We start from the raw sequence: 15873 nt of genomic DNA on the forward strand, positions 1-15873 counted from the left end.
CGAGTCCACTTGTATTTACGGGGACGCTTCTGTGTGCCAAGCACTAGACACGCTGAACGCCTGGAGCACTGATCTCCCTAAATCCTGTAAAGTAGGTGATATTCTTACCCCATTTCACAAACAAGCAAGCTCAGAGAGGTCTGGGCACTCGCGCAGGGCTGCACTGCGAGGTTGGGCCTCCAGCCCTGGTCTCTGCACCTCTCCATGCTTCTGGCCTCTGGGGCTTGAGTGTCCTCATAGCTCCTCTGGCTGTGGGCTCATGAGCCTGGACATGCAGGAGGGGGAACTGACCCCTGCCCTCTCACAACCCTGGGGCACCACACCGTGGAGCCAGCCCTGCTGCCTGCCCACCTCCCAGGCTCCTAACTTTAGAGGGCTTCGTGCCCCCTGACCTCCCTCCTGTCAGCAGGGCCAGCCTTGTTTCCTCCATCTGCCTCCCATTAGGGCTCTGTCACTCAGAGCCTCTGGCTCCAGCTCTCCGCTGCTCTCTCTTTTCCTTGCCTCTGCCACTCCCTGCCTGGCCCACCCAGCCCCTTCCTGCCGCCCACCTCCACGGATCTTCAGCACGATTGGGGTTCTGGGGACAAGGACCCAGAGCTCAGCCCTGTCCCTGCCTCCTAATCCTCAGGGAGTTTGGGAGTCACTCTGACTGGCCAATGTACAGAAGGAGATGACCTTAATATATAAAGAATTGCTGAAAATCAACAACAACAAAGCAAAAACACCAATAGAAACTTGGGTAAAGAACATGCACAGGTGAGTCACAAAGGATGAAAAATGGTCAAAAAAGAGGGATGGACGCTCAGCCTCTCCTGCTGTCCAACTATGATGGTAGCTGGTAACACAGTGGGCTCCAGCAGAACCCGTTACACATTAACAGTGCTGTATTATCCCATCTAGAAAAGTGTGTGTGGGCAGGAATCATTCCTGAAGGCCCCACGTTGAGATGTTAAGGGTGGTTGTTTTGGGCGTTGGGATCTGGGAACTTCTCTTTTTACTTGGATATATTTCCTCTTTTTTCTCCAGTGAGAGAGTGTGTCCTACCTGAGACTTACTAATAAAACACTACATAAGCCCAGGGCAGAGAATCAGGCCCTGACACTCTCTGGGGTTGAGGGCAGACCCTGAACACCAGCACGGGGCCCAGGCCTGTCCATAAACCTTCCTTCTTTCCCAGCCCGTGGAGTGACAGCCTCCTCCTCGGCCTGGACTCGCGCCTCACTCACTTCCCTCCTGAGTGGCTGTGAGTCTGCCCGCCCGCCCAGGCTGGCTGCAGGAATGGCCAATTGCCAGCAACTGTGGCCTCTGCCCGAGTGTGTCCCAGTCCCATGCATTCAGTAAGAAGCTCAACAAGTCTCATCTGCTCATCACGACACCCCAGGAAGTGACACCAGGACTCCCGTGTCACCGTCTAGTAGAGACCACTGACTAAGCCAAGGTCAGCGAGTCAGAGGCCCAGGGAGGGGGCTTCACACCCAGGGCCTGGCTTCCGACCCCTACTGGAGCCCCACGAAGGACACCAGCCAACTGCCTGGCCCCTGGCCTGTGTGTGTGTGTGTGTGTGTGTTACTCATACTTGCACACACACCACTCAAATACACTCACACATGCTTGCACGCACCACACACACCAATCACACACCACTCACACACATCACCCACACACGCACCACTCACACACACACCACTCACACACATCACCCACACACGCACCACTCACATCACTCACACACACACCACTCACACACACCACCCACACACGCACCACTCACACACACCACTCACACTCACACACATCACCCACACATGCAACACTCACACACCACTCACACATCGCTCACACACACACCACTCACACATCGCTCACACACACACCACTCACACATCACTCACACACCACTCACACACACATCACCCACACACGCACCACTCACACACACACCACTCACACACATCACCCACACACGCACCACTCACACACCACACACACGCACCACTCACACACGCCACTCACACACTGATACCACTCACACACATCACACACACTGATACCACTCACACACACATCACCCACACATGCACCACTCACACACCACACACACACACCACTCACACATCACCCACACACGCACCACTCACACACACCACTCACACACTGATACCACTCACACACATCACACACACTGATACCACTCACACACACATCACCCACACACGCACCACTCACACACTGATACCACTCACACACATCACCCACACACGCACCACTCACACACACCACTCACACACTGATAGCACTCACACACATCACCCACACATGCACCACTCACACACACCACTCACATGCATCACACACACACATCACACACTACACACATCACTCACACACACCACACCACTCACACACACCACTCACATGCATCACACACATGCATCACACACACACATCACTCACACACATCACACACCACACACATCACTCACACATCACTCACACACACATCACACACATATCACACACATCACACACCACTCACACACACATCACTCACACATCACACACCACACACATCGCTCACACATCACTCACATATCACACACATCACTCACATCACACACATCACACACCACTCACACGCACCACTCACACACTCATCACACCTCACATCACTCACACACACATCACACACCACACACACACATCACACACATCACTCACCATTCACACACACACCACTCACACACATCACTCACACACATCACACACATCCCTCACACAGACATCACATCACACACCACTCACCACTCACACCACACACACACACCACACACACATCACTCACACACACCACACACACACCACTCATGCACCACTCACCCATACTCACACTCACACCAACATACTCCACACACACACCACTCACACTAACACTAGTCACACAATCACACCACTCACATTTCATCACTCATACCACACACACACACACTGACACATATACTGGCTCACACGCCCTTTCATGTTTGCTCATAAACACATGCATGCTCCACCCAGGTGCACACATTTGTGCACACACATTCACACTCATATTCTCACACATAAACACACAGTCTCACACCCTCACAAATATACACCGTCTCTCTCACAAAGTCTCACCCACTTTCTAAGGCACATGATCATACAATCCATTCTCTCTCTCTCTCACACACACACACACACACACACACACGTGCCCAGGGTGGGCAGCTCTGGGAGGAGTGGTGTGGCCCCATCTCAGCGCCTTCGCCCCCCACGGTGCCTGCTGTCTCCCCAGAAGGGGCTGTTGGCCACCACGTCTGTCCCTTAGAAGGCCCTGGAGGGGGAGAACTGGGGAGAGGCCCTGCCTTTTATTCCGTCTCTTTTTTTTGGGTGGTGTTTTCCATAAAATGAGCTATTTAGAAACGTGACCATCACCACGAGGACCATTTTCCATCTTCCTCGGGAGAGCCTCCAACTTCAGCCCCCAGCAGGTCCCCGGGGCACTGGGACAGACAGAGGGCCGGGCATATTTCTGAAGTATGGTCATGGAAGTGCCACCCTCCGCTTCCCTCCCGTCTGCCCCTCTCTCCTCCTGCCTGGCTCCCCCCGCTTTCCTATCCTCCTCCCCCCACACCCTGACCCCACCCTGACCCCCGACCCTCATGACCCCAGAGTGTCCCTGCAGGAGGCCCAGCCTGCCGGTTCCTGCCACAGTCCTCAGACTGGAGGGGCAGGGCCCGGATTCCTGGGATCCCTGAGGCTAAGCCTCTGTTGGCTCAGGGGAGAAACTGAGGTAGCAGGGGCTGGAGCAGGGGCCATGTGGCAGGACAGTGACCAGACCAGTGAAGGACTTTTCTGTCCCCACCCTGATTCCATGCACTGTCCTAAGAAGCAACGAGGAGGCCCAGTGCGGTGGCTCATGCCTGTAATCCCAGCACTTTGGGAGGCTGAGGCAGGCCGATCAAGAGGTCAGGAGTTTGAGACCAGCTTGACCAACATAGTGAAACCCTGTCTCTACTAAAAATACAAAAATCAGCCGGGTGTGATGGCAGGCACCTGTAGTCCCAACTACTCGGGAGGCTGAGGCAAGAGACGCTTGAACCCGAGAGGCAGAGGTTACAGTGAGCCAAGATTGCACCATTGTACTCCAGCTTGGGCGACAGAGCAAAACTCCATCTCAAAAAAAAAAAAAAGCACCAAGGAGCATTTCGGGGGCCCAACCCCCAGGGCAACAAGCCCCAGAGACCTCTGTGCTCTAGATGGCCAGCCCTGCTTTCCCCTCCCTACCCGTCCCCACCAGGAAGCCCACCCTGCCAGCCAGAGCCCCTACTCCTAGCACAGACACTGCCCAGTGGTTCCTGGTGCTGGGTCCAAGGGTAGGGCTGTGATGGCCGGTAAGAGTGGGGCCAGGCCCTGGTGAAGCCCCCAGGTGGGCAGCCCAGAGCTCTGGACTGGAGGCCGTAGATCCCCTCTTTCTCTGCTGTTCCCCTGTGCCCACATGGAAGGCCCTGCCCGGCCCCCACCTCTCCCAGAGGAGGTAAGTCAGCAGCCCAGAGCAGGGGGAAGATGCTGAGCACCCCAGGGGTCTCGCCCTGTGCCTGGAGGGAGTCTGGGCCTGGGGTCTGCCTGGTCGTTTCAGCCTCACTGCCCATCTGCACACGAAGAGGTGGGCTCAGGGTTCCCTGAAATTCCTTTCCACCCCAGGAGTCCAGGGTCCCACTGAGAGTCTGGTGGGTGAGGATTCTGACCATGGGGGTTCTTCCCATGATGACTCCCAAGAAACACCCCCTGGCCTGTCCCAGGGAGACCAGCCAGCCTGGCCCTGCTTCAGCCAAGCCTGGCGAGGACATCCGTGCAATCCTGGCTGGGGCCTCGCCTTCTCTGAACCTTGGTCATCCTGCCCAGTGGAGGCTGGGGAGGGTGCCCAGTAGGCCTAAGCCTGCCCCAGCTCCGGCTGGTAAGTGTGCCCAGAGTCCTGACCCCAGAGATTCCCCCATCTCACCCCTGCTGGTGCCCACTCCACATCAGTCGCTGGCAGGCCAGCCCCAAGGACAGAGCTCTGGGGTGGGGACCACTGGGGCCCCTTCAGCCACTGCAGCCGGACCCAGGGCGGGGTCAGGAGCACTCAGACCCCTTTGGAAGTGGCAAGGGCAGAGGTAGGGGGCCAGAGTCCTTTGTGCTCCCTGGGAAGCCCCTGCTCCACCCCCACTGGCCCTGCTTGGCAGAGCCAACGGCAGGAAGAATCCGGTCAGCCATCCGTCAGGGAGACGGAGTGGGCCAGAAGGAGGGCTGCTGGAGGAGGAGAGCTGGGGAAATTTGATCATTAAGAAACCCTCCTGGCTGTCTGGGGGAATTTAATTAAGTTGCTAGAGAGGGCTGAGAGAATGGGCCACATCTGGAACCAATATGTGGGCTTTGATTTTTTCCCCCCTTCTCTTTTTCTCTCTCTCTTCCCATCTCACTGCTGTAAAAGGGAATATAGTAGAGCTTTGGAGTATCGGTTCCTCTGGGAAAGAATTCCCGGCAGATTGAGAGGGAGAGAGATGAGGCAGGCAGACACCAAATATGCAAGACAGTGAGACCGTGATGGAGACACAGAGGCAGAAACACAGATGCTCAGGACCGGGAGAGGCAGAGACGGGAAGCGGCGGGAGCCCGGCCAGGCTGGGCTTTGGGATCTGGTTATGAGGGTGTACGCAATGGCAAGGGTTAAAGACCCATCTTACAGACAGACAAAGTCAGTCAGGTCCCAAGAACTTCAGAAACCAGGATCCCTTGGGTGGCCGATGGGGATTCTTCCACATGGGGGAAGCCTTCCAAGAAATATGGCCCCGGCCTGTCCCGGGGATGGCCTCTCCTCCTAAACGCGGCCAGCCTGCCCCCAAGTTGATCAGTGCTGATCAGGCCCGTATGCTGCTTGCCACATGCCTCGTGGGGTGAACCCTCCCGACACCCCTGGGGTGTAGATACTGTCATTATCCCTGTTTGCAGATGAGAGGGGATGCGACTAGCCCAAGGTGACAAGACACACGTGTGGCGGTGCAGGACCTGGTCCTCGGTCTGTCTGGGTTCTGTCTAGACACGCTGCATGGGTCACTTGGGTTGTGATGATGTCATTTGGCAGCCGTGGCATTGATGCTGGTCGGTGCCAGGATTGGGCTGGGCTGGGCTGTATCGAGGAAGCAGTGTGGATGCCAGGCCCGAAGCTCCCGGCAAGTGTGGGGTGTGCCTGGGGCCGAGTGTGAGGGGGAGCCAGGGCAAGGTGGCCTCACCAGGCACTCAGCGGTGGTCGAAGTGGACCCTCCGCATGGGCAGGAGTGAACTGGGAGAGAAGATGGGGACAGAGGCCATGGGGCCTCTCTCTCTGCCCCTCTGGAGGAGGAACACTCCAGACCCCAGGTGCCAGCACCAGGCTGGGCCAGGGTATGTACTCATGGACTGGGAATGGTGGGTGCTTTTCTCACATTGACCCCCAGGACTGAGCTGTCTGGTCCCCTTTTTCAGCCAGTTTCCAGCACATGACATGAGCCATCTGCCCCGGTCTCCAAGCTTACCATTTTCTCCCAGGCTCCAGAGTGCCCAGGCCCACATGAGGCTCCCAAAGGCCTATCAGCCAGGCCCGCAGGGGAAGAGCATGGTCTCTGGCCTGGGCAAGCAACCTCTGGGGTAACTCTCTTCCCCTCTAAAACCCAGCACCAACTCCCAAAACCCAACTCCAGCCCCCTGCTACTGGCTTCAAAGCTGGCTTCCGCCCCGGCAGAGACTCCATCCCCCCTCAAGGAGCCCTCATCCCGGGGCAGCCTGGGGGCCCCTTCCCTGCTCCCATCCTGCCAGGGTGACTGGTGCCCAGGCCTGCATTCTCCTCCACTGCGTGAGGGAACAGCGACTTCAGTCTTCCTCTCTCGGACGTGGCCCCAAGGGCAGAGGCCACTCCACCTGGTCCCCAGAGCGGCCCTAGGCCCAGCCCAGAGTAAGCAGAGGAAGGAGCTTGGTACATATTTGTGGAATGGATGTCCCATAACCTTGGTACATGCAGAGTTTAAAAATACAACTTGAGGCTGGGCGTGGTGGCTCACACCTGTAATCCCAGCAGTTAGGGAGGCTGAGGTGGGTGGATCACCTGAGGTCAGGAATTTGAGACCAGCCTGGCCAACACGGTGAAACCCTGTCTCTACTAAAAATACAAAAATTAGCCAGGTATGGTGGTGAGTAGTCCCAGCTACTTAGGAGTCTGAGGCAGGAGAATCTTTTGAACCCAGGAGGCAGAGGTTGCAGTGAGCTGAGATCACACCATTGCCTCCAGCCTGAGTGACAGAATGAGATTCTGTCTTAAAAAACAGAACAAATAAAACTTGAGCAGTTGGGCATGCAGGGGAAAGTGAGGCACAGTGAGACCGAAAATGCTACTGTGGGTTCCAGCCCCTGGGAACAGGTAGGGCCGGGTGCTCCAAGGATCCTTTACACGTGCCAGGTCTCCTGCCTGGCCACCTCTAGACCTGGCCCCCTCCACCTACCGAATGTGGCTCCACCTGCAAGCATGGGCTTGGCCAGGCATGGTGCTTCATGCCTGTAATCCCAGCACTTTGGGAGGCTGAGGCAGGAGGATTGCTTGAGCTTAGGAGTTGGAGGCCAGACTGAGCAACACAGCAACACTTCTCATTTCTACTAAAAATTAAAAAAAATTAGCCAGCTGCGGTGATGTGTGCCTGTAGTCCCAGGCACTAGGGAGGCTGAGGTTTGAGGACCACTTGACTCTGGGAGATTGAGGTTGCAGTAACTGTGATTACACCACTGCACTCCAGTCCGGGTAACTGAGTGAGACCCCGTCTCAAAACAAAAACAAAAACAGACCAGGTGCAGTGGCCCACACCTGTAATCCCAACACTTTGGAAGGTTGAGGCAGATGGATCACCTGAGGTTGGGAGTTCAAGACCAGCCTGGCCAACATGGTGAAATGCCATCTCTAATAAAAATACAAAAATTAGGCTGGGCTATATTTTCAATATAGCCGTGGTGGCTGCGCACCATGGCTCAACAAAGCGTGTAAAATCCCAGCACTTTGGGAGGCCAAAGTGGGTGGACCACGAGGTCAAGAGATCTAAACCATCCTGGCCAACATGGTGAAACCCCATCTCTACTAAAAATGCAAAAATTAGCCGGGCATGGTGGTGCACACCTGTAATCCCAATTACTTAGGAGGCTGAGGCAGGAGAATCGCTTGAACCTGGGAGGTGGAGGTTGCAGTGAGCTGAGATTGCAACAATGCACTCCTGCCAGGTGACAGAGTGAGACTCCATTTCAAAAAAAAAGTACAAAAATTAGTGGGGGCACGATGGCGCACATCTGTAATCCCAGCTACTCGGGAGGCTGAGGCACAACAATTGCTTGAACCTGGGACGTAGAGGTTGCTGTGAGTCAAGTTCAGTCCACTGCATTCTAGCCTGGGTAACAGAGTGAGACCCTGTCTCAAAAATAAATAAACAAAATAAAGTCAACCAAAAACAAAACAGTAGGGAAAAAAAACAGTGGGCTGAAATCATCTTCCTCAGGGAAGCCCTCCCTGATACCCCTCTCACCCTCCCTTATGGTCTCTGATCTTCTTGCTCCTTCATTCTCTATCAATATTTGCTTAGTGACTTCCCAGCAGGCCTGGGCCATCTGATCACAGCTTTATCCTTAGTGCCCCAACCCAGTCCAGGATGGTGGCCACTACTGTTTAGTGGCCCCCACTCTTGTTATCAAGACAAGAAGGTTTGAGGAAACTGGGGAGCTGGCTCAGTGAGTGAGCTGGTGAGAGGCTCACCGGCTTAGGGACTTGAACTCAGATCTGTGTGGGGCAGAGTCACTGGCATAACCACAGAGCGCTATTTCCTCTTGGGACAAAGGAGGGGGCCCCCCCAGGAATCTGAGCAGTGGGAGGCAGGTGTGGTGCGGGTGGGAGGGTGGAGGACCTGAGGCCAGGACTCGAGGCCAAAGTTGCTATACTGCATTCTGGGTGATCTGATGGGACAGGGCATGGTGAGGCTACCAAGTCCTGCTCTGAACCCCCCGGGAAGGAGAGGGAAGACCGGTGGCCGGGAGAGCCAGCCAGACTGCAGGGCCATTGACCCGTCCCACTAATCTGAAACAAACCGAGAGGGAGACACAGGTCCGGCTTGGAGGCCCTGACAGGGTGATGATATACAGATTTTTAAATAAGTGTATCTCATTAGGGACGCGTTGTCTGGTGAAAGAAAAATAATGTCCTTCCCCGCCCTGCCTCCCATTTCCAAAAAAAAATCCAGTGCTACAGCTAAAAAGGAAATTGCATTAATACAGATTGTTTTATTTAAAAAACCTTGACCTCGACTTCAAAAAAAGTCATTAGACATTCTCTTTCTCAGAGGCTGCTGGAGTGATTACGGGGAGGCCTGTTCCTTTCTCAATGACTTACACTGTTTCTGCACAGCTCGGGGAAGTGCGTGAGGGACCGGGAGTCATTTAAGGCTCCCTGCAGAAAGGTGTGTAAATCTTGGCATGTCTAAAGAAACTTTACCAGACCACTAAGTCCGAGGAAAAGAAAACTGGAAGCGTCCGAACCCCCTCCCCTTTTTTCCGTTTCTTTCCTTTGGAACTCTGATCTCTTTGATCGTAAAAATGGTCATATTTCACCCCCAAAATATCAGCAATCAGCGGACTAAGGAAGTGGGAGCCCACGGGGAGTTTCGCCGCCGATTAGACCCTTGGTTTAATTATTTAACGCCTGCCTGGATCTTGTGGGCTGTGAACACGCCCTCCTGGCGAGGGCTCAAGAGTAAGTTATAAATAATAATAACTATTAGATCCCCAATTAAGCCTGTGAGCTGAGAGCCTGGTCCCAGACCTCCGCCCCGCCTGGCCTCAGCCGCTGTGCCCCCCATCATCACACACGCCCCCCCCCATGCTGTGTGCAGCCGACTGCCTCGCAGAGCTCCACTGCACCGCAGGGTAATCACAGCAAGATGTGGCAGAGCCTAGGAGGGAGGACGGCAGGGCCCGTGGGCTCCGGAAGGTTCCGGAAGGCTTTGGGAAGGCTCTGGGCTCCCCCAGGCCTCAGCCTGTGCCCCTCCCCTCAGGCATCCTTACCCCCAGTCCCAGGGAAGGAATGACAGGGAGAGTCGGGAAAGTTTACCAGGAGAGAATTTGGGGAGCAGGCATCAGGGGTGGGCTGTCTTCTCTGAGTTTCGGTTTCCCCATCTGTAACAGGAGGGAGTTCTCCAGCAAGAGTCAACCTGGGAGCTGCGCCTGTCCCAGAAACCCAAAGCCCCCTGACTGGAAGACACCTCTGTTGGAAGACTGGTCTAGCCCCTCCGGGGTCAGTCTGCAATGGCCAGGCTGCCGCAGCTGGATCACAGCATCTCCTCAAGAGTCCCACTGGGGTTCACGGCCTGGGGCACACCTGGGATGCCTCAGCGTATAGTAGGAGCTCAACACGTCTCGTGGTGTGAATCATTCAAGATTGTTTCCCACTGGGCTCCCTGAGGGAAGCCTGCAGCCCCTGAGGGCAGAAGGGGGTTGCCCGGCCTAGAACACAGCACCGCACCAAGCCCTGTGCCAAGTAGGCACCCAAAAGCGGCCTGTCATTTGCTTCCACACCCAGATTTTGGCCTGACCCTGCTCTGCTGGGTCCTCAGGATTCCAACCCACCTAACAGCACCCCCAGCATTGGCCAAAGCACAACCCGTCACCCTGGTGCCAGGTGTTTCCTGCCGGGTGGGCAGTGGGGACTCTGACCACCAGTATTCGACCAGATGCTCACTCTTGGGCTCGCTGTGTAGGGAGCCCCGCTCTGTGCCAGCTGCCCCTGCCTCCTGTGGCGGCTTCTCCTCTGTAAGGCCTTGGGGACCCCATAGTGAAAAGGACACACAAAGTCTCTGAACTCTCAGCTGCAGCGTCAAGAGGGCACAGCAAGCAGCTTACAGATAGGAAGCTGGGGATCAGAGAGGGAAGAGCGTCACCTAAAGTCACACAGCAAGCCCACAGTGAGACAGGCCTTGAGCCCCGCAGAATCTTGCCACACAGGGTGGTTCTCTCTACGTTGCTTTCTTGAAGACTTTGCTCACATCCACGGGTGATGTTCACTGAATCTTTCCGACATACGGGCTCATGCTAGGTTTTAGTTATGTGGGTCATTGAATTTCATTCTCAGAACCCTAGGAGGTAGGCTCTATTATTACCTATGGCCTCACAGTGGTGGAACTGAAACCCAGACATGTCAAGTGACCCAATCAATGTCCAGCAGCCGGAGAGTGTCGAATGCAGGGCCAGTACCTATAAAAGATTTAAAACAAGAACAGGAAAACAAAGAACCATGTGGGAGAAGAAAAGGGGAGCTAATACACTGACTTGCCACCTGGACAGATAGAGCTACTGTGATTACGTCATAACACTAGCTCTGGGTTTCCTGGTAGCCAACGCAAAAAGGGGAATATAAGCAGGTTGTCCAGGTTTCATTATTTTATTCTTGTTTTTTAAGGAGAGATTATAACTCTTCAAGAAAAAAGATAACTTCCTTGCCGTTAATTCTCATGGAACAACTTGGCATGATGGTTGAGAGCCTGACAAACTTACTGGGACACAGAGCTTAGGCTCTCTGAGCCTCGGTTTCCCTTCCTTGCATGGGAATTGTAAGGAGCCTTTGAGATAATATGGTTTACTACTAATCCATGGCCTGGCTCATAGTAAGGCTCCCTAAGTGGGACGCTGCTATCATGGAGCATGTCTTTATCTTTGAATTCACAAGTAGGTCAGAACCTTTTTCAAAGGGGTGTACTATTTCCACCCTCGCCAAGAGCTGAGAGCCAGTGACTTACTTCAGCAAGGTATCCCAGCCCGGAGATCCTCAGAAAAGCAACCAAGGCTAGGAAAGCCAAGCCTGGCAGCCAGCCAAGAAAGACAGCCAGCGATTTTGGCCCCCCTGCCCTGGGCTCAGTCTCCACTTCCCAGGGGGTAGATCGGCGTCTGGAGGAGCAGGGAGCCCTGCTGTAATCTCCGTCTGACAATCTTTACAAAATGCTGTGACTTGTCACGGTCACTCCTCATCATGTCAGAGTCACATTAGCCTGTGCTGTTTATGATCCCGCAGACACGCAGCAGTGAACACGACTTCGCCTGTGTGCCTTTGTGTGCCATCCCTGCCCAACCGCCTTCTTCAGAACATGCTCCTGGGTCTGTGGCGGCAGGGGCTGATCCACTGAACTGGAAGGGCTGCTGGATTCTGTCTCGTCCTTGGTCTCTGCTTCCACATCTGTGAAACAGGCCTAGTCCTTGAGTCACTGGATGTCAGTGGACAGTCAAGTGACTTGCAGAGGTTGTGACGGTTAAAGAATGACACTAATTCACACCTGTAATCCCAGCACTTTGGGAAACCAAGGCAGGTGGATCACTAGGTCAAGAAATTGAGACCATCCCGGCCAACATGGTGAAACCCTGTCTCTACTAAAACTGCAAAAATTAGCTGGGTCTGGTGGCGTGCGCCTGTAGTCTCAGCTACTCAGGAGGCTGAGGCAGGAGAATCACTTGAACCTGGAAGGTGGAGGCTGCAGTGAGCCAAGATCGCACCACTGCTCTCCACCTGGTAACAGAGCAAGACTCCGTCTAAAAAAGTGAGACTCCATCTAAAAAAAAAAAAGAAAGAAAGAAAAAAAAGTAGAGAACTGTTTCAGTGAAAAATTTGTAATGAGTCCAGGCACGGAGACTCACGCCTGTAATCCCAACACTTTGGAGGCTGAGACAGGCCAATCACTTGAGGTCAGGAGTTCAAGACCAGCCTAGCCAACATGGTGAAACCCTGTCTCTACTAAAAATACAAAAGTTAGCCGGATGTGGTGCTGGTGTGTGCCTGTAATCTCAGCTACTCAGGAGGCCGAGGCACAATAATTGCTTGAACCTGGGAGGAGGAAGTTGCAGTGAGCCGAGATTGCCCTTTAGCTCTCCAGCCTGGGCGACAGAGTGAGACTCCATCTCAAAAAAATTAAATGGGTAGCGAATATAAACAGACATTTCACAAATAAGAAATGCAAGTGGCCATTAAATATCAGACACCTTTAGCAATAACTCCAGATATGCATACTGAAACCGAGAAATACCTTTTGAAATTTAAAGTGAATTATAACAGCTCATGCTAGCAAGGACACAGAGAAACGACCAGGAGTAAAAGCTGAAACAAGCTTTCTGAAGACAATGAAGCAATATTATCAAAGATCATCAGTTACTCTGTGCAGAATCTTTGATCCAGTGTGTTAGCTTTTTAAAATTTTTTAATTTTTGGAGATGGAGTCTCGCTCTGTCACATAGGCTGGAGTGCAGTGGTGCAGTCTTGGCTCACTGCAACCTCCACCTTCCAGGTTCAAGCAGTTCTCCTGCCTCACCCTCCCGAGTAGCTGGGACTACAGGTGCACACCGCCACGCCCGGCTAATTTTTTGTATTTTCAGTAGAGACGGGGTTTCACTGTCTTGCCCAGGCTGGTCTCGAACTCCTGAGTTTGGGAAATCTGCACACTTCAGCCTCCCAAAGTGCTGGGATTACAGGCGTGAGCCACCATGCCCGGCCCAGTGTGTTAGTTTTCTATTTGTTGTTACAATTTATCACGGGCTGGCGAGGTGGCTCACACCTGTAATCTCAGGGCTTTGGGAGGTGGAGGTGGGTGCATTGCTTGAGCACAGTAGCTTGAGATCAGCCTGGCCAATGTGGTGAAACCCCATCCCTACAAAAAATCAGCTGGGAGTAGTGGCCTGCACTATAGTCCCAGCTACTCTGGAGGCTGAGGTGGGAGGATCTCCTGAGCCCAGGAAGTCGAGGCTGCAGTGAGCCATGATGACATCACTATACTCCAGCCTGAGCAATGGAATGAAACTGTCTCAAAACAAAACAAAACAACAACTTATCACAAACTTATGAGTTTAAAAACACAAATTTGGCCAGACATGGTGGCTCATGCCTGCAGTCCCAGCACTTTGGGAGGTCAAGGTGGGTGGATCACTTGAGGTCAGGAGTTTGAGACCAGCCTGACCAACATGGTAAAACCCCGTCTCTACTAAAAATACAAAAATTAGCTGGGCATGGTGGCATGTGCCTGTAGTCCCATCTACTTGGAAGGCTGAGGCACAAGAATCACTTCTCAAAGAAAAAAAATACATGCATACATAAAACACAAATTGATGTCTTACAGTTCTTGAGGTCAGAAGCCCCAGGCTATGATCCAGCTGCTGGTGGGGCTGCATTTCCTTCTGGATCCTGTTTCCTGCTTTTTCCGTCTCCTGGAGGCTGCCCGCATTCCTTGGCTTTTGGCTGCCTTCCTACATCTTGAAAGCCAGCAAAGCCAATAGAGTCTCACATCACATCACTTTGACACCAACTCTCCTGCCTCCCTTTTCCACTTGTGATTACTACATTGTCATTACTACGTGGGGCCCAGCCAGATAATCCAGAGCAATCTTGCTGTGTTAAAGTCAGCTGACAGGCAGGCTTCATTCCATCTGTTACCTTCATTCCCCTTTAACACATTCACAGGTCCAGGGATTGTGACAGGAGCATCTTGGAAGGTCATCATTTGCCCACCACAGCCTATTCTAGGCATTTATTCTTAAGAAAATAATTGTGCATGTATAGCAGTAAGGAATAATGTACTGGTAGGTGTCCATTAAAAATAGTGGTGAACAGACTATCCGAGGACAAAGAAAGAAAACAGGAGGTAAACATACTTCCACTTGTATAACACAGGACTGTAGTATCCTATATTTAGGACTGTATACTATAGGATTATCTTTCTTCATCTATCTAGTTACATAGATATAAGCTACAAAGTTAGACTCATTATTTTTAGCTCATTCCTTTTCCTTGTCTTATTGTTTTTTCTAGGCCTTCAATTCAATATTGAATAAATAAGATGATTATCTCCAACCCCTTTCATTAAAACAACTTTTAAAAAATGTCTTGAACGCCTCCTATGTGTGTTAAGACCCTGTAGGAATGGGTTATAGGTGATTTTTATTCTCTTAATTCTACTTAGGCTTTCTAAAATCTCAACCATAACATATCACTTCTGCAATAAGGAAAGTTAACTTTTTCTTTTTAACACATGAGCTGTTGAGACCGGGGCAAATATGAATTTTCATTGAAGGTCAGACCTAGGACTTATCCTCGGATGGAACCATCAATGAACTATCAGCTCCTTCTCCACAGAATCCCGTCTAGTGAGCAGGGGTCCTCTCGGTTTCCCTTCCCTTTCTCCATGGCCCACTGCAGTGCCGGGCTTAGTAACCACAAGTTGATCTGAGAGGTTCCGAACAGGAGTCCTATTTCATCCCCTCTTCTGGGTTAGCCTCTCAGATTTTTTTTTTTCTTTTTTCTTTTTTTTTGAGATGGAGTCTCACTCTTGTTGCCCAGGCTGGAGTGCAGTGGCGAGATCTCAGCTCACTGCAACCTCCGTCTCCCAGATTCAAGCGATTCTCCTGCCTCAGCCTCCTGAGTAGCTGGGACTACAGGCACACGCCACCACACCCGGCTAATTTTGTATTTTTAGTAGAGATGGTGTTTCTCCATGTTGGTCAGGCTGATCTCCAACTCCCAACCTCAGGTGAGCTGCCCGCCTCAGCCTCCCAAAGTGCTGGGATGACAGGCCTGAGCCACTACACCAGGCAGCCTCTCAGATTTATCTAAATCATCATAAAACGCTTTATTTTTGACCATATCCCTTTGGAGTGATGAGTCCCTGAGTTCTGCCCTCCTGGGAGTTTCCTGGGAGTTTCTCAGGCTGGATCAGGGCTGATGCTCCTACTCAGCAAGTTATAAAACAGGAGGTAAACATACTTCCACTTTTATAACAGGACTGTAGTATA

The sequence above is a fragment of the Callithrix jacchus genome, chromosome 1 (genome assembly GCF_049354715.1).
Source record: "Callithrix jacchus isolate 240 chromosome 1, calJac240_pri, whole genome shotgun sequence".
Taxonomy (NCBI): Eukaryota; Metazoa; Chordata; class Mammalia; order Primates; family Cebidae; genus Callithrix; species Callithrix jacchus.